This window comes from Thermobia domestica, chromosome 15 (genome assembly GCF_964235325.1).
Source record: "Thermobia domestica chromosome 15, izTheDome1.hap1.1, whole genome shotgun sequence".
NCBI classification, from domain to species: Eukaryota; Metazoa; Arthropoda; class Insecta; order Zygentoma; family Lepismatidae; genus Thermobia; species Thermobia domestica.
Genome location: NC_137468.1, coordinates 115,590,620 through 115,616,286, shown reverse-complemented (window position 1 = coordinate 115,616,286; position 25,667 = coordinate 115,590,620). Strand labels below are relative to the sequence as shown.

The 25,667-nt window shown below is 33.4% G+C and overlaps 1 long non-coding RNA gene across 13 annotated transcripts in view; it reads left to right on the top strand.

Moving 5' to 3' along the window:
- LOC145671211 (uncharacterized) overlaps positions 1 to 25,667 on the top strand; it is a 170,294-nt gene that overhangs the window by 25,370 nt on the left and 119,257 nt on the right. For 7 of the 13 annotated variants that reach the window (XR_014128485.1, XR_014128478.1, XR_014128483.1 and 4 more), the window contains exons 2-3: positions 12,104 to 12,253; positions 21,807 to 21,878. The exons of 2 other annotated variants lie outside the window; for them this stretch is intronic. This is a non-coding gene — a long non-coding RNA (uncharacterized LOC145671211). Of the gene's footprint in view, positions 1 to 10,974; positions 11,022 to 12,103; positions 12,254 to 21,806; positions 21,879 to 25,667 lie in introns of those variants that run through there. 4 more of the 13 variants (XR_014128481.1, XR_014128482.1, XR_014128480.1 and 1 more) reach the window with 3 other exon arrangements.

The window sequence follows — 25,667 nt, the reverse complement described above, 5'->3', positions numbered from 1 at the left end:
AAGCTTGGTCCCTCCTAACAAAGATTTCTGGGTACACGCCTGATCAGAGGAAGCAGGTACTCTCTCAATTCTTGATCAACTGGTATAATAATATCAGGTGGATCATAACTGCTAAGAAAAAGTCATAAATTCCATTAATTTAAGATATTGTCATTCTAAGTTTCATGACAAGTTTGCAGCTGTTCTAAGTTGTTTTCAATGTGTCTAAACGCAACTTATGTTCGGTAAATCTTAAAACAGAGGCATCACTGGCGTAGTCCGTAAAGCCTGCCTACCAACCAAAAGGTCCAGGATTTATTTTTCGTTCTATGCTCGTTGCGAAATGGCTCAGTGGTTCATCCGTCTCTGTAAAATGGGTGGCCAGAAAAATTTAAGGATATTAAGATAATACACGTATGACACCATATACTAAGGAGCAAAACGACCATGGCTACATTGAAATTATTTTTCTTAGTTTAATCACAAAGTTCAACTGAAGACAATAAGTTGATTATCTGTATTCTTTCCAATTATCTCATCAAGTGTTTACATGTCAAAGCCTATTTACCCTAAAGTAGTTAGGTTGGGGCCACTAGCCCAGTAGGGGTGCCCAATTTTTCTCCCCTATGTAAAGAAATGTATATGAGAAACTGAAATTTACGTAGTTGGATGAAGGGAATGATTGAGAACTAGGATAGGTGTACTTTGTATAGAGTAACTGTTGGTCCTACGTACTACTTGCACACGCTAATATTTCTCTACTATGAAGTCATTCTGATTTCTTACATTGTTAAAAAAAGGAGGGATACCATGAACTAGACAAATAAAAAAAACATCTTAATAGAAGTCACTGTTGACTTGTATTGATGTGAATAACAGACATCTTGCTTACTTAGGTAATACTTTGAACAAAAAATAATAGAACAATTATTTTTGAATTTGAACCCTTAATCACCAGAAATGAAAAGTAAAGTCTTGACTTAAGAAAGGAGAGAAAAGAAGAAAGCTGATCTATCGTTGAATTTACCATCTATAAGTAATACTATTATCTCGCTAACCTAAATGACTGTTAGCAACAATGCATTCGTTAACTTATCAAACATTTTACATTGCTCCTTATAATGGACTATCAAGTTCAGTAGCAATCGTCATTGACAGATGTAATGAAGGATAAACTATACATGTAAATAATCTTTAGGAATAGAACTACACATTTATGGAAATTTCAAAGTTAGAGAGGAATCACAGTTATATATAGTAGTAGTAATATATAACATTAATTTTTAAATTGGAGTTAGATCTACAATTATCACTCTTAATTAAACAACATGATCTTGATTACATATTTTATATTGATGTTTCATCTTCTCATATTGACAATGTAATTTTACACTGTGTAATCGGAAACAACACAACATTTCTTTTTAAATAAAAAGGAAAAGAACTGTTATTCTACGCTGCACGGCATGTGGGTAATTGAATGTTTCTCATTATGTACCACAAGAACAAACCCTTGACTAAAACCAAAAGAATAAAGAAAATCCTCAAACTTTTTCATGATGAACTTTTTTCCACGGTTTACTGTTGACAGAGCTCTGTGTGTAAAATTGTTCTTGATTAAAGGGCAATGTTATAATACCTTTTACTTAGAGATGCAATTAATTTTGGAAAAACTTTGTGGAATAAACAAGTCTTGAATTTATGTACAAAATTGTCTTCTTAAAGAGCCACCTACAAAAAAGTCTCCATCGTTTCTAAGAAGGTAAAAAACGACAGCTTGGGAGGAAATATGAAGATCAATGTGGTTGGGTGATTTTCAGACATTCATGGCAAACGCTATAGGCAATATAGTATGGCACATATTATCTGACGTACATAGAAGTATGAGCGGTGGAAGAGGAGACGAGGATAGAGAAAAAGTACACCTCGGGAAATAAGCACTTGTTTTTTCTAAAGAAAAAGTTTTTAAAACAGTGATGATAAAAGTCTTCTGGAAAGAAGAAGAAATACAGAAGGTGGACCGGGACTAATTCAGTGGGCGGGTTCAAAAGGTTTTTCTCTACTTTTCCTCCCCTTCTCTCTTTCCCTTATTTTTTATACTTCCACCCTCTCGGCACCTTATTTCTTGCAGGTCCAGGCGGGGTCCTTTTTTCAAAAAATTCGCCAAGAAGCCACGGCGCAGAATCCTTGGGTCAACATCCGGGTTTCTGTCGTCGGCCATGATGGTTCTTTTCCCCGGTCTCGACAAATCCCGTGCAAGAACGAGCTACTTGGAAGAAAAGAAATGCAATAGGTGGTGGTTTGGGAAGGAAGGAAGGAAGGAATGAGAGAATTGGGCTACAGGAGGAGGAAGGGAAATTGAAGAAAAAGATGGTAAAAGCAAGGAAAAGCTTTTTCGGGAGGGAGAGGGTTAAAAAGGAAAACGGAGGGGAACGAAGTAGAAAAGATAAAAATTTTGAGAAGTAGAGGTGGGGATTGGACCTCCTGGAGTGGTTCGGGTGAAGCAAGGTATATGGGAATGGGGTTGCTTTGTCAGAAAATGACTACTAGGAAAGTTCCTCTGGCACAAAGACGAAATTAAATTACTTCTAAATAAATATAATTAGAACTACGAAATGGAGTACTTTTGTTTTCCAATTTCCCCAACTCGGAGATCCTTATTTAGGTTTTGGAAGATATCTTTTATTTATTTATTTTGAAATTATTCTTTTTCCAAGATATATCTCTCATAGGATGAATTCCTGCACACTATTTCTCTCTCTTTTCCAATTTCTCTTTTGGTCTCTCTCTCTCTCTCTCCCATTTACTTTTCGTATTTTCTTTGGAAACGGATACTGAAGGAGGAAAGATGAGGAAAATGCTAGCAGATTTCAAAGAGAAAAGGAAAGGCTTCTTCGCATATAAAAGAGACTCTTTAATATTTGTTTCTGATGCTAAGGGGATGACAGCCTAAAAGAGAAGAGAGTTTTGTATGCCTGGAGAAAACTCTTCAGGAAAGTCAATTTTCGTAAAACCAAGGAACTTCTCTTGTTTTTACGCATGATGGGTTCTTTTCCCTTTTGTTTTCGGCAGTCGTTTCGTTTTTGTCCAATACAGGAATCACAAATTGCATGCTAACACAAAGGAGTCTGTCTGACAATATTTGAAAATTATCTTTCTCAACATGAAGAAAGAAAACCTTTCACATATATACATATACATAACGGCGATTTTTTTTTTAACTTTCAGTAACTCTTTGACGAAAATAAAACAATTTTCAAATTTACATATTTCAATTTCAAAAGACATTTTATTCCTATTTCCCTTTATTTACATACGAATATATAATTCAAACTGTTTGAAATTCAGAACTGAAATTTCTGAACTGCTGCTCTAGACACTAGATCTTTGCCTTTAGAATTTATATTTTGATTTTACTTCATTTGAAAGAACATACGCTAGCATAAATATATACGTATAAGAAGTCCAATACTAACAATAAGTTATATTTTTTGACATTCACTACTTAAATATACAAAACTATATAATAAGATAAAGTAAGTATCAATGCTGAATTTATTCTGAGTGGTGTGTTAGAAAATATCAACATAGAATATTCTCCCGCAATATAGAGATGATGTCACTGGAAACATAGAGAACTTTGGACTTGCAGTTCATAATGAAATCCAGACTGTGCACACTCTTGGCCACTAATTTTTTACAACAAACGCAAAGCAACATTGTAAGGTATTATTTAAGTCACACAAGTGGATATTTAGTTACATTTATTAAGCATTTGTTTATGTTTAAAATTACAGTAGAACTTACCAACAATTTTGTAAAAAAAAAAAAAAAAAAAACATTTAAAGGTCTTGAATGGTTTACCAGAAAAGAAAAAGGTATTCTTTTATTTTTCTCCCTATTTCATTTACAATCCCTTTCTTTTTTCTCATTTTCATTCAATTATTTATTATTTCATTTACCTTTCCACGCTATGAATTGCTTACTGTGATGTAACAACACTTGTTCAATGTTCTTAACGTTCCTCCCCCATAAGGACCCCTTTTCGGACAGTTGACACAAAATTTAATTTCCTGTCAGAGCACAAAATAAGTGGCACAGGAAAGTGGAATGAGTTCCATGAGAAGTGGGGATAGAAAGCAGGACGACTCGAAAACGACGAGAAAAAGTAATGTTACAGAGACACTGCATTTACTAGAGAATGTCTGGGGAAAAGGGTCATGTTACATTGTACGGAAACAAAACTAAGAGAGGAAAGAGAGGGGAAAAAGATAGAGGAAATAGCGAAAGAGATATATGCAAGATGAAAAAAAGAACAGAGGGAAAATGAGAAGACAAGCATTGTTGCCACACGTCACGTTAGTGGACATGACAGGTCTGTGGGATACTTGTCACTGGACGCTAGTCTCCCACTCCCAAATGTGGCAACCATGCCCCGCATTTGACCACTTTTCGCATTCAAGTATCACACATACACATTTGTACACAAATAAAGAACTATTTGTATTTACATACGTGTGTTTGTGAGCTGGTAAAGGGATATCAAAGAATTATACTGTCTTACCACGAGTTCAAAAGTAATTTATGACACGTTTATTTCTATTTTAGCCATATCAAACTTAATATCACAATAATACAATTGCCGATATAGTTGATATATCAAACGTGTCATTCTAAATCTTTCTCATAATTAGCTGAATATAACTTCTATTTTAGTTTTTCTTGTATTCTAGTTTTACGTAAAGCTTCTATAATCGACTTGAAAAATCTATATTTCTAAAATTCTCCTGTTAAGAAATAGATTGCACGTAAGTAATTTTAACCTTGCGTCCATAGTGCATACGCTCCTTGCGTTAGCATACCGTAGTTTATAATTTCACTCCAGGAGAGAGAGAGAGAGAGAGAGGGAGTGTGTGTGTGTGTGTGCAGTACTTCATTTCTCGGTAACTACTAACCGAATCTGAACCAAATTTGAAGGACAGCTAGCTGATTCTCTAGATAACAAAAATCATAATAAATTATAGCTGAGCTCGGTTAGGTACAGGTTCAGCTCAATTCGGTTTGGCTTATCCATAGGCATGTGGTAATTCATTTGTCGATAACGATAATGTATATGTAGGTAACGATAATGTAAGCTCACATTGTCACAATATTTCTATTCTATTCTATTATTATTATTATTATTATTATTATTATTATTATTATTATTATTATTATTATTATTATTATTATTATTATTATTAAGTATTGTGCTTGTTGTCGCGTCCTGAGACTCTTTCTTTCGTCCTTGTCTTTCCTTTTCTTTTTCTTCTTAAGGTTCCGACCTAGATAATGTTTCTTCCATGTTTCTCGATCTTGCGCTTTCTCTTTTAACTCTCAATATTTTCCTGTATCTTTCAATCATCGATCAATTGTATTCTTCAGCTCCCTAGTGTCTATGTGAAAAGCGCGCGCGTCTTTGGAACGGAGGACCGGCGTTCAATTCCCTGTGGAAGTCCATGTGATTCGGATTATACATTAAGTTGTACGTCCACGTCTCACATATTCTCGCTACTGAGCAGGACACTAAACTCATAGCCAATCTAATTGTATTCTTCTTCCTATTCTTCATTTTCCTTTCGTCTTTCTCTCTGTGGTAGTATGAAGAAGATAATTTCTTCGCAAGAAGTGTCCAATTCATTTGACATTTCTACGAAGAACGCTGGCTAAAAATATTTTCCCGTTTCAAAACATTTTCCTTTGTTACTCTCTTTGTCCATTTTACCTTCTCCGTCTTCCTTGAACACAACATTTCGAAGTTCTCTAAAATTACTTCTCTAACTTCTCTAATGTCCACTTCTCCCAACCAAACAGTCCAGTACTTCATATATAGCACTTGACCAGTTTCTTCCTTAGTCTAACATTAAGTCTTCCAGTTAAGAGTGATTTTTACTTGTTGAATTCCTCTTTGGCTACGGCAGTTCTTGACCTGATCTCTTTCGTGCAGCAAGCATTTCTCGTCAAAATACTTCCCAGACATTTGAAATGATCAATTTCTTCAAGTCCTCTTTGTTCTATTCTGTCCCGCAAAAGCGTATTTCCATTAGTTTAGTATTCTCGTGTTTCCAATACTTTCCATTACGATATTCTCACTACTTTCAATCTTTTAACGTTGATTTCCATTCCATATGGTTTTCCAGTGTCTGCTTGTATTTTGTCCATCATCTCTTGTAGTTCTTCTTTGGTTCTAACTATAATAACCGTGTCATCCGCTTATCTGATCTTGTTGATTTCTCCTCCAATCTTGAAATCTCGAGTTCCCATTAATAGTTCCTTCATTAAACATTCATTGCAAATATGGAATGATTCGAAGGACATACTACATCCTGTCTGACTTCTCTTCCGATATTCACTCTATTGATTTCTCCTTGATTCAAATGCAAGTTCACTTGTTGTTCTATGTACAGGTTGCAAGTAAGTCGTCGATCTCTCCAGTTGACTCCAATTTTTTAAAAGCATTTTTAGAAGTTTGGTCCAATTGACCTAGCCAAAAGCTTTTTGCCAGTCGATGAAGCACAAACACAACTCTTGCTTTACGCTAAGAACTCGTTATGATACAATTAACACCAACCCAATAGCATATCTGATACACCTGCCTTTCTGGAAACCAAGTTGACTTTTCTCCAACACCTTTCCGAATTATTTTACTCCGCGCAATAAATTTTCCAGTGTAGGAAATAAGGCTAACGGTTCTATAATTACTGCATGTATTTGCCTGCTTTTTAAAAAAATAGATAATGCAACTATTGTAACATCAAGAAAAACCTTTGGATTTCTCCACTAAGGTAAATCTTACTAATAAATAAAATCAGTACTTTCATTGCATTGTCTCCTAATTCTTTGGCCAAATCCGATAGCATATCGTCGTCTCCATTAGCCTTCTTCCTTCGCATGTCTTTGATGGCTTGTACTATTTCAATTTTCAATATACTGGGTATTTTTTCTTCACCATCCGTCTGTTTCTTTGCTTCGATCGCAATATATTTTGGGAGATTTTTCTCATGATATAGACCTTTTAAATATTCGTTCTAGGTTCTTAACGATTCTTTGATACCAGTGAATATATAACCTTGTTGATTTCCGATTTCAAACGTGCATATGCTTATGTTAACTTTCTCTTCTTATTCTTGTGGTTTCTAATACATCAGATCATATCTACCGCGCCCCTGAATTTCTTCACATATCTGTTTCATGTAGTTCTCTTTGGCTTTGTCCGTCCTCTTCTCAATTCATTATTCAGCCTTTTGTATTCTTTAATGTTCGTGGTTTTCAGCTTTCTGCGCTCTTCAGTTATCTCTTTTTTCGATGCTCTTTTCATCCTGCCGATATATTTGTGGAATGTGTCTAGAAGAATCTGTTTAAAATTTCCCCAGCTGTTTCCTACACTGCCTACCAGATCGCGCATTGAACATATTTTTTCTTCAACCTTTTCTTTCAGATCACTGTCCATACTTTTTAGTTGCTCTAAGTTTCATTTTTCAATTCTCCTCCCACTTTCCTTTATTGACTTTAACCAGATTTGCACTTCCGTCAATAAGAGATTGTAGTATGAGTCAATGTCTCCTCCTGGTGATGTCTCCACGTCTCGCACAGTATTCCTGAAATGTAGTTTAACAAGAAATAATCGATTTGGTAGCGTTTCTTATCTCCTTAACTTTTATACGAGTACAACTTGGGTTTTCATTTCTTAAACCACATATTCATCACCCCATATCATATTGTTCATAGAAGCCGATACATATCTGACTCCATGCGTTTCTTCCACAAAGTCCAAGTGGTTCTATCACCTTACTCACAGTTTCTTCTCTCACTGTTCAGTTGAAATCTCTCATTACTATGGCGTTGACCTTACATTTCCCCTCCGGATTCAATGTGTCACTAATCTCGTCATATATTGTTAAAATGGTCGGTTGATGGCATATGTACTTATATTATCCCATATTCATTGGTTTGCACTTAGCTTTACAAGCATCAAGCCGTGTTGTTATTAAAAATTAGATTTATCCAAACTATAATATAATTGACTAACTACCAAGAAAGAGAACTAATATGTTTTGGAGTATAAACTTAGAATAATTATACTAAATCTATAAAGCCGTAGGTTTCTTTGTAAGTACTTGTACTTATTTCGTATTCATTGTCGCAAAGTAAATGTAATCTGTATATGTGTACGGTTGGATATTTTGATGCTAGTGTATAAAGTGATCTGGTTTCTATATTTCCTCAGCCAAAATTGCCAACTACACTAGTCAGACAATCTCTAAACAAAATTAAACTAAATGACATCGCTTGTAAAAGAGTAATATATAATACTAAAAATCAATAAAAGAACATTTATTACAAGTAATTGGAACATTGAAGCCAGAATGTGAATCTTCATTATGCGAGATAGGAGTAACTAATTAAACTCGTGAGACAGACTGAGAGTTCTCCTCACAGGCGCGGAACTGAATGAGATTTCTCGCCGCTCTGCTATAGTAAATATCGCAATAATACTTTAAACAGATGTTCTGATCGGTTCCTCCCTCCATAAATCGCATTAACAGTGCCTATTCATAGCTTGATCTAAACAGAGAATATTGACATTTGGAACTATAAAAATTAACCAAAGTAAAAAATTTTAAAGTTCACTTTCCGGTAACAGTGAAAAATTCAATAGTTTAAGTGAAGATACATGTTCCAGATTTTACTCCATACTAAACTTTAAAATCTGAATAAAAGCAAACATAGGGCCCACTTACTAGTAGTAAAACGTTATATTGTTAATCTCTCTACATAAAAGAAGTTCTAAATGACTGATCAATGCCCATGCCAAACCGCTTAATGTAGAAACTTGAAATTGTGACACTGCATAGGATTAGTAACGTAAGGTAACACAAAGGAAAGATTTTTGGAAAATTGAGAGGGCAGAGGGGGAAGTGGGAGTGACAATTATTGTAGTAAGGTGTACATATCTCCGAATCTCAGAAGGTTAGAAACATTACATTCCCATTTAAAATAATATACAAAAATGACTTCGAAGTTGTTAGTCTCATTTTCAGGGGTAACGGGTGAATCATTTGAAATAAATTTTTGAACAGAGCACTTGATCCTTAATGTTTCTTTAATCATTTTACTCTGATTGAAATGTGTATTTTATGGGAAAAAAGGGTTTACATTTTCATATGAACATATTCTCGTTGTGCGGAGAACGAAAACAAAGGTTGAAATAAGTGATGAGAGCCAATAGGTTGAAGAAAATTGCGTGTGTCTGGAAGCGAAGTCTTCAGTTACCCAAAAAAGTAGTAACACATATTTACACGTTTTATTTTCATCAAATCTGCACTTGCAACTACATAATTTTACGTTCACTTATACATAAAACAACAAATAAGTACAAATAATGATCAATATTTTTAGATTCCTCCTGTGCCCCTCACCCTTGTCATAGGTATTAAACTCGAGCAAGTAAGCACATAAGAGGCAAATATGAAAAATTCTGTTTTATTTACTATGCACTAATGGCATGAATCCTGTCCCAAAAGTCACTTATATCCTTATTCCAAATAACTTTAAATGTTACATTGTATATTGTTTTGCTTACGAGAGCAAATATTAAACTTAATGCAACAGGTGAAAAATATTTAATAGTATCAGTAAATAAAGTAAACTGGGGACCGAAAAAACAATACAACAATTATCAACTCCTACAAGACTAGTCATTGTGCACCAACGATATTTGGCCTCCTGGTAAACTTGAACTTACAAAAACATTTTGTTTACAGGATTATTAAAATATTCAATAAGGTAAATATAACCAATAATAGGCCGAACGAAAACTAGCAAATCACGCAAAGTGTGAATTTCGCAGTCCATAAAGGCTGTTCAGGCCAGAATTTCTTGAAATTCTGTGCGAAACCAAAAATCAAGGACATACAGAAGAAAGTATGCTTCAAAACAATATCGTGTCTTTTTCATGATAATAATAGAATTTGTACGTATCATCGTGGAACAGGAAGGTTTCTAGCTTTTGCCTTGATGCTTCTAAGCGAGAGAGACAGTGTGTGTGTGTGTGTGTGTGTGTGTGAGAGAGAAATAAGTGATTTTGTTGAGCCAGTATGCTACGAACTTCCTTGTTAGACTTGGCCTCTTAATACATGTATTGTGTGACTTCCAAAATCGTAGGATTTATGTGTGCAACTCTAAAGAAACTTTTGAAGTAGCTCTTAGAATTCTAAAAAGTCATCATGAGGCGTCAGTAATGGTATATTGGAGAGTAAGTTATGATGAACTTAAATATTATCTTTTCGGTGAACAACAAATAAAAATATTTGCAAAGGTGCAGCAAAGTGTATTAGGCAGTGTAGTATAACTCCTTAACAAAACTCTCTATAAAAAAGACAGGATTCTGCTTCAACAAACAAGGACAAAATTACACTACTGTGGCTCACGAACAATGTACACGAGTTCATTAATTGTGAAGATTGTTTGGCTGGGAGTCCAGATTTAAATCCACTTGTACATCACCTTTGAATTGAAAGGATGATCTGCACTAAACTTCACCACAATATGCAATGTTCAAAACGATTCCTTCTTAAAGGTGTGAAACGATTTCCTCTGCAAATGATGCGTGATACGATAAGGATTCAATCGCTTGTTACTCTCCATTAAGAACAAGCGAAGCTAATTTGAGATACTTGTCCTATCAAATTTCTTTCTTTTGACGAAGGCAAGGTTTTCACAGAATGAACTAGTATATCATTTATCTGTTATATGTTTTAATTTTAAAAAAAATAAATTCAATAATTTAATTTTTTACAAAATATTATCAATTATTTCTCTAAATATTACATTTCAGTATTATTAGAGAAATATTACTATTTCTTTGTTAATTTTAATTATTCATGTTTCTACACATAGCCTCTGCAAAAGCTATTTATCATAACATCTTCAGAAGTCATGGGAAGGCAATTGTTTCATGTTGTGTTCTTCAGAGCGTCCATGCAAGATAACGATTTACGACAGTTAGTATATTTTACGTAATAGTGTTAACGAACTGAAAGCAAGAAAAATGTTATCTATTAAAATATAATAAATACAATAATTAAATAAGTTTTTTAGAACATTTTATTCTGAACAAACGAATAAGGAATATTTTCCTCTGAGGAAGTGATAGGAGTTCTGTCTTTCTTTTGTATGAAATTACTCTTCAAAACTCTTCACAGAATCCATTTCAGAAAACATTGTTGAAGTAATCACTACCCTGTGTTGTTTTAAAATATTTGAAAATATGAGAAAATAGTACTTTATTTACAAAACAAATTATCAAAACAAGGAAACAAACACAGAACCACCCAACGGAAAATCTGGCTAGAAGATAAGTATTTGATAGTAGTTAAAATAAATCTCAAGTATATTGCAGAGAAAGTAAAAATATACTATTGTAGAAAAATAATGTTTTTGTATATTAACCACGCAGAAATTGTGAAAGATTTATAAAGTTTGTATAAACTTTAGGAATGTTATTAAGTACAATTAGCTATTATAAAAAAAACACACAATTGTCTCGTATTGACAATTGTCTCGTTTCACTACATGAACAAATAATTTCTTCTTTTTCTGGTTAATTTTTTTACAAAATATTATCAATTATTTCTCTAAACATGACACTTCGGTATTATTAGAGAAATATTAATACTTCTTTGTTATTTTTAATTATTTATGGTTTCCACACACAGCCTCTGCAAAAGTTGTTTATTATAATTATTTCATCATATCTTCAGTGTTTAATTATACAAACATTTGAGAAATAAGCTAAGTATTTACACTGTTATTTTAAATTTGTATAATATTGAATGTTGTACGTAGATAATTTTCGTGATTAAATAAATTAAATGTTTAATTGATACGTAAAAATACAGAAGAAATTAATTTGTGAACTTCCGTATATTTTTGAGAATATTGATATACACTTTTATGAATGAAACTAGAATGCTGATTAAGAAAAGTAGCTTTCTAATTGTTTACTGAAATGAGAATTAAGTATATTTCTCCTGTATATTTTCAATTAACGCCTTACATCTCTTTACAAACGACGTTAATGAAGGGACTGAGTATCATACAGTCCCGCAGCTCCTAGGAGAATCTTGACGGAAGACGCTGAACCAAGACGTCGATGAAACTTTCTCAGATGCGCCGAAGACATCCCCGTAATGGCCGCCGTCGGGTTTCTCCGCTACTACACTCAAGCACATACGTAAGTTAATTATAAACAAACAATCATTTTGTATAATATTGAATGTTGTACGTAGATAATTTTCGTGATTAAATAAACTAAATGTTTAATTGATACGTAAAAATACAGAAGAAATTAATTTGTGAACTTCCGTATATTTTTGAGAATATTGATATACACTTTTATGAATGAAACTAGAATGCTGATTAAGAAAAGTAGCTTTCTAATTGTTTACTGAAATGAGAATTAAGTATATTCTTACGAAGGAATAATTGTACTCAGTGCTTGCTTAGAGTAATTTTCTGATATGGGAATAAGAGAGAGAAATAGGTCAAGAAAAAATTAAATTACAAATTTAGGATACATTTTCCATTAATCTAAACAAATCAGTAATTATGTACTTGTTATCTTCATCATACTTCTCTTATCGTCAGAATCACATACGACAATGGTTAGTAGTCCAACTAATAAAATAATTACCATTGTAGTTTTAAAAATATCTACACTCTAAACAAAATAAAGTTATAGGCATTAATTTATTTAAATTCATGCTACTATTACATTTGTATAGTAGCATAAGTTTAAACAAAACTAATTTATTACTATACACAGACATTTCGGTAATTAAATACTTTAAGCCATCCTAATCTTAAATTTCCCATATATAAATAAAACGAAATAGTACACATTTAAAACGATTGATAACCAGAGGCCGGATTGACATAATTCTTTCTTCAGGCATGTGTGTCCTTAGACCTTTCTCGACTGAGGACATACTGTATTGAATGGTCACAACACCCCGACACACCTGTTTGATTTCTTATTATTTTTAATAATGATAATAATACACATTATACTACAGTAAGATTATAAATATCTATAAAGAAGGGAATCTATGAAGTACTGAGTATTCTTGATTCAGCTAGAGACACTGAGTTGTTTAATTTATTTCAAAATTGGTTTTAGCTAATTATGAAATATTTCATGATTTTTAAATTGTAAAGTTTCGCGACACATCCTATGCGACGACGTGATGCAGCAATATGTTGCGATATATTTTTTGAGAACCACTTCCTTAGACTATAGAACATAATAATGGGACTTGGTTAGTAAAAAACGCAATAGAACTATAGTCACTATTTCTCTTTTTTTAGCCCTTTTTCTTTTCCTTATAATTTCTTTTTTACATTTTAATTATATTACGCCACATCTTTTCAGAATATGTTCTGCAACCTATTTAGTCAATTGAGAAACAAAGACATGGATCATGATGGAACAAATTTTTAATTACAATAGTTTTTCTCAAATATCTTTAATAAGATAAATATTATTTTCATCGTAGTGAAGTGGTTAATTTTCCCGCACTGTTTTTAAAGAAGTACATGAAGTTTGAATTCTACGTTGAACTGTAAGTATAGTTGCCCAAAAGAAGAGATGATAAATGAGGTTTTCTCATCTCGTCTCGTAAAAATTTTGTCTCGTTTGGATTCTCAAAGAATTTTTTCTCGTTTCGTTTCGATTGTCGGAAAGCTTTTCTCGTCCCATCTCGGTTTGTTTATCTATATGCAAAATTTATATCCTTTTTTTCTTACTTTCATCTAGAAATTATCAAAATCTTTCCTCGCTAGGACAGGTATAAGAAGGTTTTGATACAACATGTAAACCATAACTTATATATTATTGGAGATTTGGTGTAATGACTTGCGTACATTTAAACGCAAATAGATGTCCTTCATTATGGTCGTAAATCAATTTATAGTTTTAATGTATGAATCTGTAACACTAAAACAATGTTTGAGATTTAAACCTTGGACAAACTAGTGCTGCCCGACTCGAGACATTTCTCGTCTAGTCTTAAATTTGAAAATGCACTTCTACTTTTGTTGGAAAAACTAACTGTAAGCCAATTTCTCACATACCTGTGATTTTGAACAGGGACGATAAACTCCAAACAAATAAGATGATACTTATTATCAATATAAGTGATTATAATGTTTAAATATATAGAATGCTTTTATCTTGAGAAATACAGATTGATCGTAACACGAAATATGACGTAAGAGAAGCATAAAACCTAAAATGATAATGAAACTAACTAAGTCTATGGATTATGGAACAAGGAAGTTCAGTGCCGCGTTCACAAAAGCCCTACATTGACTTTTATCCTTAGTCAACTGAATCCAATTTCTACTTTGTATTCCTATTTCTGCGAGATCCATCTTAATATTGTCCTCCCAACTGCACTAATGCCTTGTTAATGAACTTTTTGCCATTGGACTTCCAGTTAAAACTTCAAAAGCGTTCCTACTTTCTTCCATTCTGACTACATGACCTGGCCACCTCAGATTCCTAGACTTGATTACCCTAACAATGTTTGGTAATCGTATAAATTACGCAGTTCCACGTTATGAAGTTTCCGTCACTTCCCATTCCTATTTCTCTTGAGTCCGAATATTCGTCTCAGGATCTTGTTCTCAAACACTTTCAGTCTACGTTCTTTCCTCAGAGTAAGTGACCAATGAGAATGAAATGAATAATGATAATTACAAAGGAGTTCGAGTTCTCGCCATCTTTTTACAACAATTATAACTCTCACTCTTTTTCTTGCTTTGTAGGGAAAATATCAAAAAATGCTGAAACAAGCTTATAATTATTTTAAATGAAAGGTCTAAATACTAAATTCCATGTCTCTATCTTTAAAGGATTGCGAGATGTGGTAATCCTGTTACAACAATTGCTACTCCAATCCTTCTTTACATCTTTTTTCTCTCTTTCTAGGGAAATTTAAAAAAAACTGTTAAACAAATGTCTAATTATTTTAAATGACAAGTCCGTATACCAAATTTCATGTTTTTGCCCTTTAGAGATACGCATATATGGATATTTTACTATTACAATTACCATCCTATTTCCCCTTCTTCGTGGTTGAATTTCCAAAAATTCTTACGTTACAAATCCTATGCATCCTATGCACTGTCAACATTTCAAGCTTCTAGTTTAACCTGACAACCTCGAAGTCATTTTTATATATTGAAAAATATAGAAATAGCCTCCCGTTCTCTCGTTAAAAGCAGAATTTCGGGAAATGCGATGGTACATGCCCACTGATTTTGAATGAGGAATTTACATACCAAGTTTTATATTCCTAACATATCTTCAGGAATATCAAGATATGTCTATTTGATATTGAGAATTACAACCCTATCCTTTTTCTTCCCACCCTTTTCCGTCTCGCCTTTTTTACCGGCTTTTTTCTTCTCTTCTAAGGGAAAGATCAGAGCGAGTGATTGGGTGATGATCAGTACGTCGCTCCTCACTCAGCACTTCTTTCATAGATAGAGGTTAGTAAAGTAACACTTTAACATTTTGCGAAGCTGGAAGTTAATTCTCTGTAATATTTGTAAAAAGAAATTGTAATTTACAAAATCACTCTAACGTTAAATTCAACTAAAAATAATTTATCACCGCTTAAAAAATTAAAAATGGAGGTGTTTGTATATATATATATATATATATATATATATATATATATATATATATATATATATATATATATATATATATATATGCAATAATCTACTTTGTTTTTCAGTTCTTTGCTTCGGATGGAAAAAATCGAATATAACATCAATAGAGACTCTCACTTTGTTACATGTCCCTTAAATCTGAAAAATGTGTTTTCCGATTTATAAAGGCTCACATCATCCTTTGAAAGATTGTGCCACATTACGTGAATAATATTTGAAGTAGTTCGAAATGATATTCAAGTTAATTGTACAATTATTTCACATAGTTACTTGTAATATGTCTAAGGTTGGCGAACTAAACTTGGGTACTAAACATAATACATAATATTAACTGATGTTATTCTTCCATCATATTAATTACTCAATTTCTAAATAAAGAACTGTGTGAATCTCTGAAATGTATAAGAATTACACAGGTAGATGTTTCAATGGAGATCATTAAAACATTTCTCATCCATTAAATCTCAAGATTATAGTAATATTGATTTAAATGAAATATAAGTCAAATAGTACAATTAAACATAGGCATACTCTATTGAAAATACGATTTTAAAATTAAAGAACAAGGGAATATCAGTTTTGAAAAAGAAATTCATCCTTATATATATATATATATATATATATATATATATATATATATATATATATATATATATATATATATATAACAGCATATCTTTGTCATGAATGATTTACATCTAAACAGAGGGAAATTACTTTCAAAATCCAATGAGGAGATACTTTCCACAAGAGTACAAAGCATAATTAAACAGAAAAGGCGGATTATTTATTAGAAATGCTGGCAAAACCAGTGAGTTTGTTCGATAAATCAACATGTGTAAAATCTTGTTAAGGATGGAATAAAAGAAAAGCAATCAATTTTTATTAGCTCGGAATGATAAAAGACATGCTCACGGAGGAGATTTTCCTCGACGAACATTGATTCCTGCTCGTCTTGACAAATTTCTGTTCAACGAAGCAGTCCATGTCTTACTGGGGTCTTAGTATTTCACAGTCTAAATGGTCCAAAGACAGGAGGCAAATTAGAGGAAACTGTTTGTATCAATGGCATCTTGTCAAACGGGCCATAGCATCTGAAATAAGCGGCGCCCTGAGACCAAAATGTTACTGTTGCGTAGATTAGTTTTCTCCTTGTTGCTTGGCTGCAACAGATCTTCCCAAGCTTTGATGTTAAATACCTTTAAGACAGATATCGGAATGTTACAATATTTACAATATATTTCCCCTTAATGCCCCTTACTTTTGATTACACTACAGTTATCATAATTTTATCAAATTAACAGAAAAGATTTTCCTTAGTAGATTTATAATGATATTTATTATTATTACTATTGTTTGTAATAGTAGTAGTAGTAGTAGTGGTGGTAGTAGTAGTAGTAGTAGTAGTAGTAGTAGTAGTAGTAGTAGTAGTAGTAGTAATAGTAGTAGTAGTAGTATATGAATGTAGACATTATATATAAAGTTGTGAGTTTCGTTTTGCAGTGTGAAACTAACAACTCCAAACTATGCGAATTCTATACTCAAACTTTCAAGATGTGAGTTTATAAGTACTGGTAGCAATAGAGGAATAAAATCAAAGATATAATCCGTTTCTTGGATGTTGAATTCACATAAAAAAAAGTCACTACTTGTTATCTTTTACTGCTTTTGTTCTATGGCGATAAAGGTTGAAACAAAAAAAAAAAGTTTCTTTCACCACTTGCGGTTTGAACAGAGGGTTAAGGGAGGAGAAAGAACCTATCCTTGGGACGTTGAATCGATTGCAGAAAAAACACCTCTCGACATCTCTTACATTTTATATCTATGAAAATCTTAATCAACTTTCAGTTTCTAATAGTGTTGCGGATTGTGATTATGAATATTCACTTGAGACATTGTATTTATTGCAAAAATCGTTTATCGGTATCTATTGCCATTTTTGTACTATCGCGACAAATTTGGAAACCGGTAATGGTTAATTTGAACCACTTTCGGTTTGAACAGCGGTTCTACGGAAAAGACTGAATCTATTCTTGGTAACCCGAATCGACTGCAAACAATCGCATCTTGATATCTCTTACAGCTTTTACTCCATATAAATCAGAATAGAAAACAAGTAATTGTAAATTTGAAACATTTTTTTTTTGTTTTAGTAGACTGTTATCTATAGTCATGTTAAGTTATATTAAGACGTTGAATCGTTTGTCAAATGGAAATATACTCGCTACTTGTTACGGTTTTCGTTCAATTGCGATAAACCTTGAAAGTGGAAGTGGATAATTTTAACTAGTCCCGGTTTGGAAAAAATGGAATGAAATCTTTGAGTTTTGCGTCCCACGGTTATGTCGGCTAGGCTAATGGAGACGGTGATGATGAGAAATGAATGAAATGGTGGAATGAAGAAAATGGAATGAAACTGCAAGAGCCCCGAGAAAACCCATTCGCACGGTGTTGATCCACCATAAAGCTCACTTGGCAGGGGCTGGGATCGAACCCGGGACTCCAAGCACTAGAGGTGAACGCTCTACCGCTGAGTCACCGTGTCCCTTTACTCGCTATTTGGATAGAGCTTCAACGGAGAAGGTTCAACCTATTTTTCTGACGCTGAATCGTTTGCAAATACACTTCTCGCTATAGCTTACCATTTTTGCTATGTGGAAATCGGTAAAGTAATATTAAATTTGAACCACTTCCATTTTTGGTAAAGCGTTGTGGATATCCATGATATGTTTTCTTGAGACGCTGAATCGTTTCCAACGAAATACTTCTTGCTATGCTCATTTTGGGACGATAAACATTGAAACCGGAAATAGCTAATTTTAACGACTTCCCGTTTAACTAGTACTTCAACAGGGGAGATGGAACCTATTCTTGAGACACTAAATTGATTGCAAGAAACCACATTTTGATAACTTTTCACCGCTTTTGTTCCACGAAAACCAGTGTTGAAACCAGAAGTGAAAGTAAATTTGAACCACATTCAGTTTCGGTAGACTGTAGTGGGCAGTCATGATATGTCGCCTTAAGACGCTCAGTAGTTTTGAAAAGAAGGAAGAAAAACCAGAAATAATAGTAAATTTAAATCAGTTGCGCTACCTGCAGAGATATTCAGCCAAGATATTTTTACACAAGTTTTGTTCTGTGAAATCAGTTGCGCTACCTGCAGAGATATTCAGCCAAGATATTTTTACACAAGTTTTATTCTGTGAAAGTAGTGTTTTTTTTAAAAAAAAAAATGTTAACGAAGTTATTATACATACGGCAGAAGTTAGTATGCTAAGTTTCAGAAACTATCTTCGAAAAGAGCTGAATTTCCATTAGACCGAACAGTAGCGTGGTTAGGATTATTTGACGGGGGAGGGTTTAGTGAAAGGGTCACTAAAATTTTGAAGATACTATTCGTATACAATATTTATATACAGGTAATTCACACAAGGCTGATTTCTTTAGTTTAACATCTCATGCTTATGATTTGAGTCTAAGAAGGTGGTGATGATAACAATAAACGAAGTGGTGGATTGAAGAAAGTGGGAGGAAACGAGGAACCCTGAGAAAACCCGTGCAGATTATGTTCATTCACCAGAAAACTGGGATCGAAAGAATTCAAGCACCAGAGGTGAGCGTTCTACCACTTAGCAACCGCAGCTTTTAAAAAAATGCATATATATAAAAGAATTACAATATAGTTTTATAACAAACATTACACTTCATCACTATAGTAAACGATAGTTCTTTAGTGGTGAGCTCCTTCGTGGCTAAGCGGTTAGCATACGCGCCTTTGGCGTGGGAGACCTAGGTTCGATTCCCTGCGTGAGCTCATGTGGTTCGGACCCAAGAAGGAGGGTCACAAGAGAGCTAAGTTTTCGAGTAGGAGGCCTGCTCCCGGATTTTGTTACAGCTCTACTACTGAACCTATATGACAGACGCAACAAGGTATCTTCATGTAATGTGCAAAATTGAAATTATAGGATGTTGAAAAAAAGTTAGTAAAATATCTGTTACAGTCGTATAACAGCTTATGTTCTCTATAAAATCTTAAAAATACTAAAAAAAGACAAATTTGTTTTAGGGAAGATTTACTCAGGACTAGAGATAAAAAGCATGGAGTAAGTTTAGTGTAAAATGTTTTTAGAGAAGGATATATTAGGACGATTTTGCTGAAGGTACCTCACAGGCCGTGATGGGTAAGAAGCATTTCTAATTTCTACATACAATTGTAAAAGTTTCTATAGTTACCTAAGTACTATCACTTGTGAAGTTTTCATAAATGCATAAGCTCTCTCTATATATCTTCCCTTGCGTGAGCATTCTGTCCAAAAGCAGAGTAATCCCAATTACCCTATTGGGTCATTAAGTCAAAAGGGCAGTGACAAGATACAAAAGTTTCTTCCCTCTGTGCTTTTTGAAATAAAAAAGACACACACACAGACTTTCATTTAGAAAAAAATCCAAAAGCAATAGTTGAGGAAATTTAACAAGTAATAAACTGATAATTTCTCAAGTGAACATAAACACAGGTTAACGCTGATCATCATCATACAGAGGTTCGAATCAGCAATTGCACAACTGAGTAAAGTTTTACCTATTTCTTTTACAGGAGTGATGAAACATATGAAGAAAAAAGATGATAATAGCTACTGCAGGTACTGATACTCACTCGTAGCTTCACCAAAAAGTAATATGCTCCACCACTTGCACCGCGTGTTGTTGTTTGTATATATGTAGTTAATTAACTAAGGTGATTAGTATACCAACAGGAATACAACAATATATAAACAGTATACAATAGTTTTCTTGTAAATTACTGCAAAAATGTCATCTTAACTCATATAAATTTCATTTATGCAATTTATAGTATTCAAATCAAACCAGCTTATGCCTTAAATATTGAAGAAGTATCTCTAAAATCAACGAAGTTTATATTGACATAACGATACAATAGAAATGACCTGCTTTATAAATAATAATACTATTTAATAAGGTGGTTTGCAGATTTCTAATAAAATATTTGTAGAAAATGGCTAAATAAGCGTCAAATGAACATATCAAATGTTTGAAAGATCTGTAATTTCAGAAATTATAAATTTTCCAGTCAGTGGTAACGGATATGAAAACACAATGAAATAAAACTTACGTAAGACAAGCCATCAATACGCTTAGATTTAATAATTAAAACAATAGATATATGTGTTTATGTTATGTACTACTCATGATTTGCAAATGAATATGTTTCAATGAAGTGAAAGTTTCAAAAGCAGAAGATAATATAACTTATATACAAATAAACAAAACAAACATGTGTATACAGTATTAAAACAAACATCTATAATTAAACAACAGATATGACAAGTCATGATATATTATTCATTAAATATGTAATCAACACAGATAATATGATATAACTGAAACAATTTATTAGTGATTTCCAAAGTTCTTTGAACAGCAGGGTATATTCACATATTGTTTTTGTGTTTGTCATATTTTTGCATAGAAAGAAGTCACCTAGAAAAACCAAATTCTATACATAGATAGATCTTTACGAGATCTAAAATGAAGAGTTAGTGTCTGATGAAGACAACGTTAAGTTGTCGAAACCGTTACACTGTAATTTAGTTTTTAATAAACAAGTGTATATACTCTGGCGAGAAGTGTTTGTTATTTCTTTAGTGAGTTCCAGAGTCGTGATGGATAGAGCTGAAAGAAAATTTGATTATGCGTTAGCATTTGTTAAAAAGAATTTTGAACTTACAATTAGAAAAAGTGATTACACAGCAAATAGTAAAGTGTATTTAAAAAATAATAAAAAGTTTAACTATCATTGCATAATAATTACTTAAAATAAGAATCAATAATGAAATAGGGGCCGCCGTGGCTCAATGGTAAAGCGTTCACCTTTGGTGTGTGGGGTTCATGGGTCGATCCCAGTTCGTGCCAACTGGACTTTGTGGTGGACAAACACCGCGTGCGTAGGTTTTCTCGGGGTTCTCCCGTTTCCGTAGATTGCATTTTGTTAAATTTCCAACTAAGTATATTTATTTTCTTTTTAGTTCAACCTTGCACTTACCACCCCCAGGACTAAAAATTGGAATCACTATTACTTGCATACCCCTCTGAACAAGGTATGTTTATTATTTTCTTATATGTAGCAAACCTATCAACATAGATTCTCTTTCAAAACACTAGTTTCGTACAAAATAAATACTGCTAGTATTTACTAGCAAATTAAATAATAAGAATGATAGGAAGTGAAGATAGGTTAAACATTTCAGATTATATATATATTGCTTTGGTCAGTTGGAGTTTTATTAGTAATCTTGAATCTTCCAAAGCTACAATAAATAATTTATAAACATTTCACGATAAAATAAATTTCCCAATGTCAGTAAGAATTTTCACTCCTCATGAGTAGAGCAACTCACATTATGCTTTATGTTTTGCTTAATTATGCTTTTTTTTTAAAAAAAAAAATATGCTTTATTGTTAGTTTCAATCATTGTTTTACAATTATCATGTATAATATATATTATTTACTATACATTAAATATTCTAAATATCTTGATCTATTTACTAATATTTTATACAACCAGTTTCTTTCATATTTAATGAACTTTCTACTTAATGCGCTGTAAAGAGATATACTTTACTCGAGTCAGTTTTTATTTAATCACTTGTGTGCGCCTTAGAGGTGCATATATACAGAAAGGGAAAGTAAAAGATGTCACCAAAAAATACAGAAAGTCTTAAGTTCAAGAGGTACACATAACAATACAGTGTGGAGTTCTTGTGCACTTTTTGTACATTTCGAATCATCATACATAACTGCTCAGTTTCATTTAGAAAAAACTATTGTTTTCTTATTTTTCTTTTTTCTTTTCTCGACTTCAAAAGGTTACACCGAAAAGTTTACAGAAATAAGAATAAGGTTTGCATTGCTGCATTGTAAATATTGGTTTAAAAATATTAATACAGTATGCTAAACTTGCAGTTAAACATAACTTTTCAAGAATTGTGCTATATATTTTAAATTATGCTTTATGCTTTATTTTCTAAAATTATGCTTTATTATGTTTTTAAAATTAGTTTCTTTGAACCCTCAGACAACCACAACCACGTTCAAGGTACCAACCATATGTGTAAATTGCTGTTGTGCTTTTTATGCTTTGGGGTTGGTCTACTCATGAGTCTTGAGTGTATTCACTTCAAGAGTAGTTTTAGAAAGTGGCAAGTACTCATTAATGTAATTAATATTAGTAGAAATCATTATTCACGAAAAATAATTCTTATTTAGAATTAATATCGACTGAAACATATGCAGAAGCTAATCATGATAACAACATTTTAATAAGTGTTTTCTTGTAAAACTTTATATTACTACATTACCAAATGCTTTATGAATAAGCAATGAAGTATTTTGTATCACCCTTTTGGTCATTTTAAAGCTTCAGAATTAATATCACGAGTTCAGAATGTGCTTTCAGTTTTAGAATACTCAGCAGATATCTTTTCATTCTATGCACGCTCAAATTCACATGTAGTGCAAAGAAACAAAATATATACATACATACATACATACATAAACACACACACACACACAAACCCGCACAAAAAGATTTAAAAAGTAGAAAACGAGTTGGAAAAATGTAAGTCAGTGGTCCACTCGCATCAGCGACGCACTTCCCCACACGCATAGACGCAAGCGCGTTGTTCAGAGGACATGTGTCTCACACGCATTCCAGAGAGAGAGGGAGGGTGGGAGTACACTGGAGAGAGAAAAATTCATCAATGAAACTGCATACGTGTTTGTGTTTCTCGGCCGCTGTTGTGTGTGGTCAGTGCATGCGGTGTATATGTGTCAGTAACAGACACTGCCACTGGATTTGGAAAATGATTTTTGCTTCTTTCTGGGAGTATTGTAGAGCATGAATCTCTTCCCCCCTCTCCTTTTTTAACGTAGAATTCATTTTTCATCGTTAACGATTTGTGTCTTAACAACATATAATGTCATAATATACTTCAGATAAATTAATTCGCAGGTTTATGGGGCATTAGTAATGGAACTTGTATTTAGTGGAAATCCCACTGCGATGTATTTTATTTACAGTTTGAATAGATTTAATCTTAGAATAGATTATAATGAACCATGTGATTTATTTATGAATCAGCTACGAAGTAATACATTCAAATAATCACTTTAGTCAACTTATCAATATGTTGATAGGAGTGGACTAGATGCATGAAAAGAACGGTGGTATAGATATTGGGAGAGTACAATATGATTGATCGGTATTATGCAATACCGTATTAAGTCATTTACAGAAGTTAGTTCCTGGAGACATCTCATATCACGTCTACAGTGTAGCCACATATGATTTTAGCTATAAGCTTACATAGACGTAATTTTAAAATAAAAGTACTTTAAACAAAAGCGCTCTTTTAGTTTGATATTTGATTACAGAAGACAGATGCAAAGCCACAGAATATAGTTGGAATCTCAGGTTAGACAACCTTACACGTGCCTTCAAACCTATTACCAACAAAGCTTCATAAGAAATCCAAACCATTTTATGTATTATTCTAAAAAAATCACGTAAATATTTCACAGAAATTTATTCATTTTATTTTCGTGACTAAATATAATTTTGTGGGTGCATCATAAAAGGAGAACACAACAGGAGTTTATTTGTCCAGTTGCTGGACACCGTAGTCTAGTGGGTAGAGAGTTGGATTGATGTCCGCGTGGTCCCTGGTTCGATTCCCAGCCGATGCATACCAATTTTCAGCGTCCACACAGCGTCCTGAGGGTCACGTAAAAACAAGACGTGACGGCCACTAGGTCTAGAAAGCTCTTGAATTTAGAGACAGGGCGTCGTAGCATACTGACCACATGCTCGCCGTTAGGCTGGACGTAGTTCATCCAGTCGCTGGCGGGTGGCGTTGGAGCAGGCTTAGGCCCATAAAATGGGCTGTTACGCCAAGTAGTTTGGTTTGTTTGTTTTTCTAGTTGCTTGATGGGCCATGATTATCTTTCCCTGATAATTTATCAGCCTCTTAATTTTTAGCGGTCAATATGTATACACACTAGATAAAAGCAAAGGGAATACCCCATTCAGGACAGCCCATGTGACAAAAAGACGACGTGGAAGTAAGACTTCTTCATTTCTCCACGTACAGGAGATTACGCAGTCTGCAAAATGCGGTAACCTCCTTTAACATATGAGTTTCCTCAGGAACCCCTTTACAGAGACTGAATGGATCCTTGAACAGTTTTGGACCGAGGGTAGAAGGACGAACTCGGATTATCCAGTTGGTAGTTAGAAGCAATACCGACTACTTGCCACCACGAGTCTCTACTCTTATTATAGACCTAAAAGGAATATGTATCAGTCTGTGACCATGGCTAATAGCTGCAAGTCTTACCTGTTAAGAATTAGCGACGATCTCATTTCAGCTTAAAAAAACTGCATTGTTCCAATTTAATCATTTCAAAGTAGAACAAGAGCACTGAAACGATATTTAGATTTGACCATTAATATGTATGTCTTTCTACAGTAGTATACTGTGACGATTTAATTGCAACTGGAACTGTATTTTTACAATTTTATTATCTGAAGATGGATAGTGATGATGATGAACATGAACGTGACTTGCTGTTTATTATTGAGACAAGGGCTAAAAACGTATTGAAATTTGAACACTAACATTTTTATAACCCTAGGGAGAATGGTGGCTCTGTGGTAGAGAGCTCACCTCTGGTTCGTAGGTAGGGTCTCTGGCTCGATCCCCGGACAAGTAAGTTTGTGGTGGACAACATCGTGTCCGTGGGTTTTCTCAGGGTATTCTCATTTACACCCACATTATCATTCAAGCAATTCTTCCATTCACTTACCTTAATCATCCGTCTCCCTTAG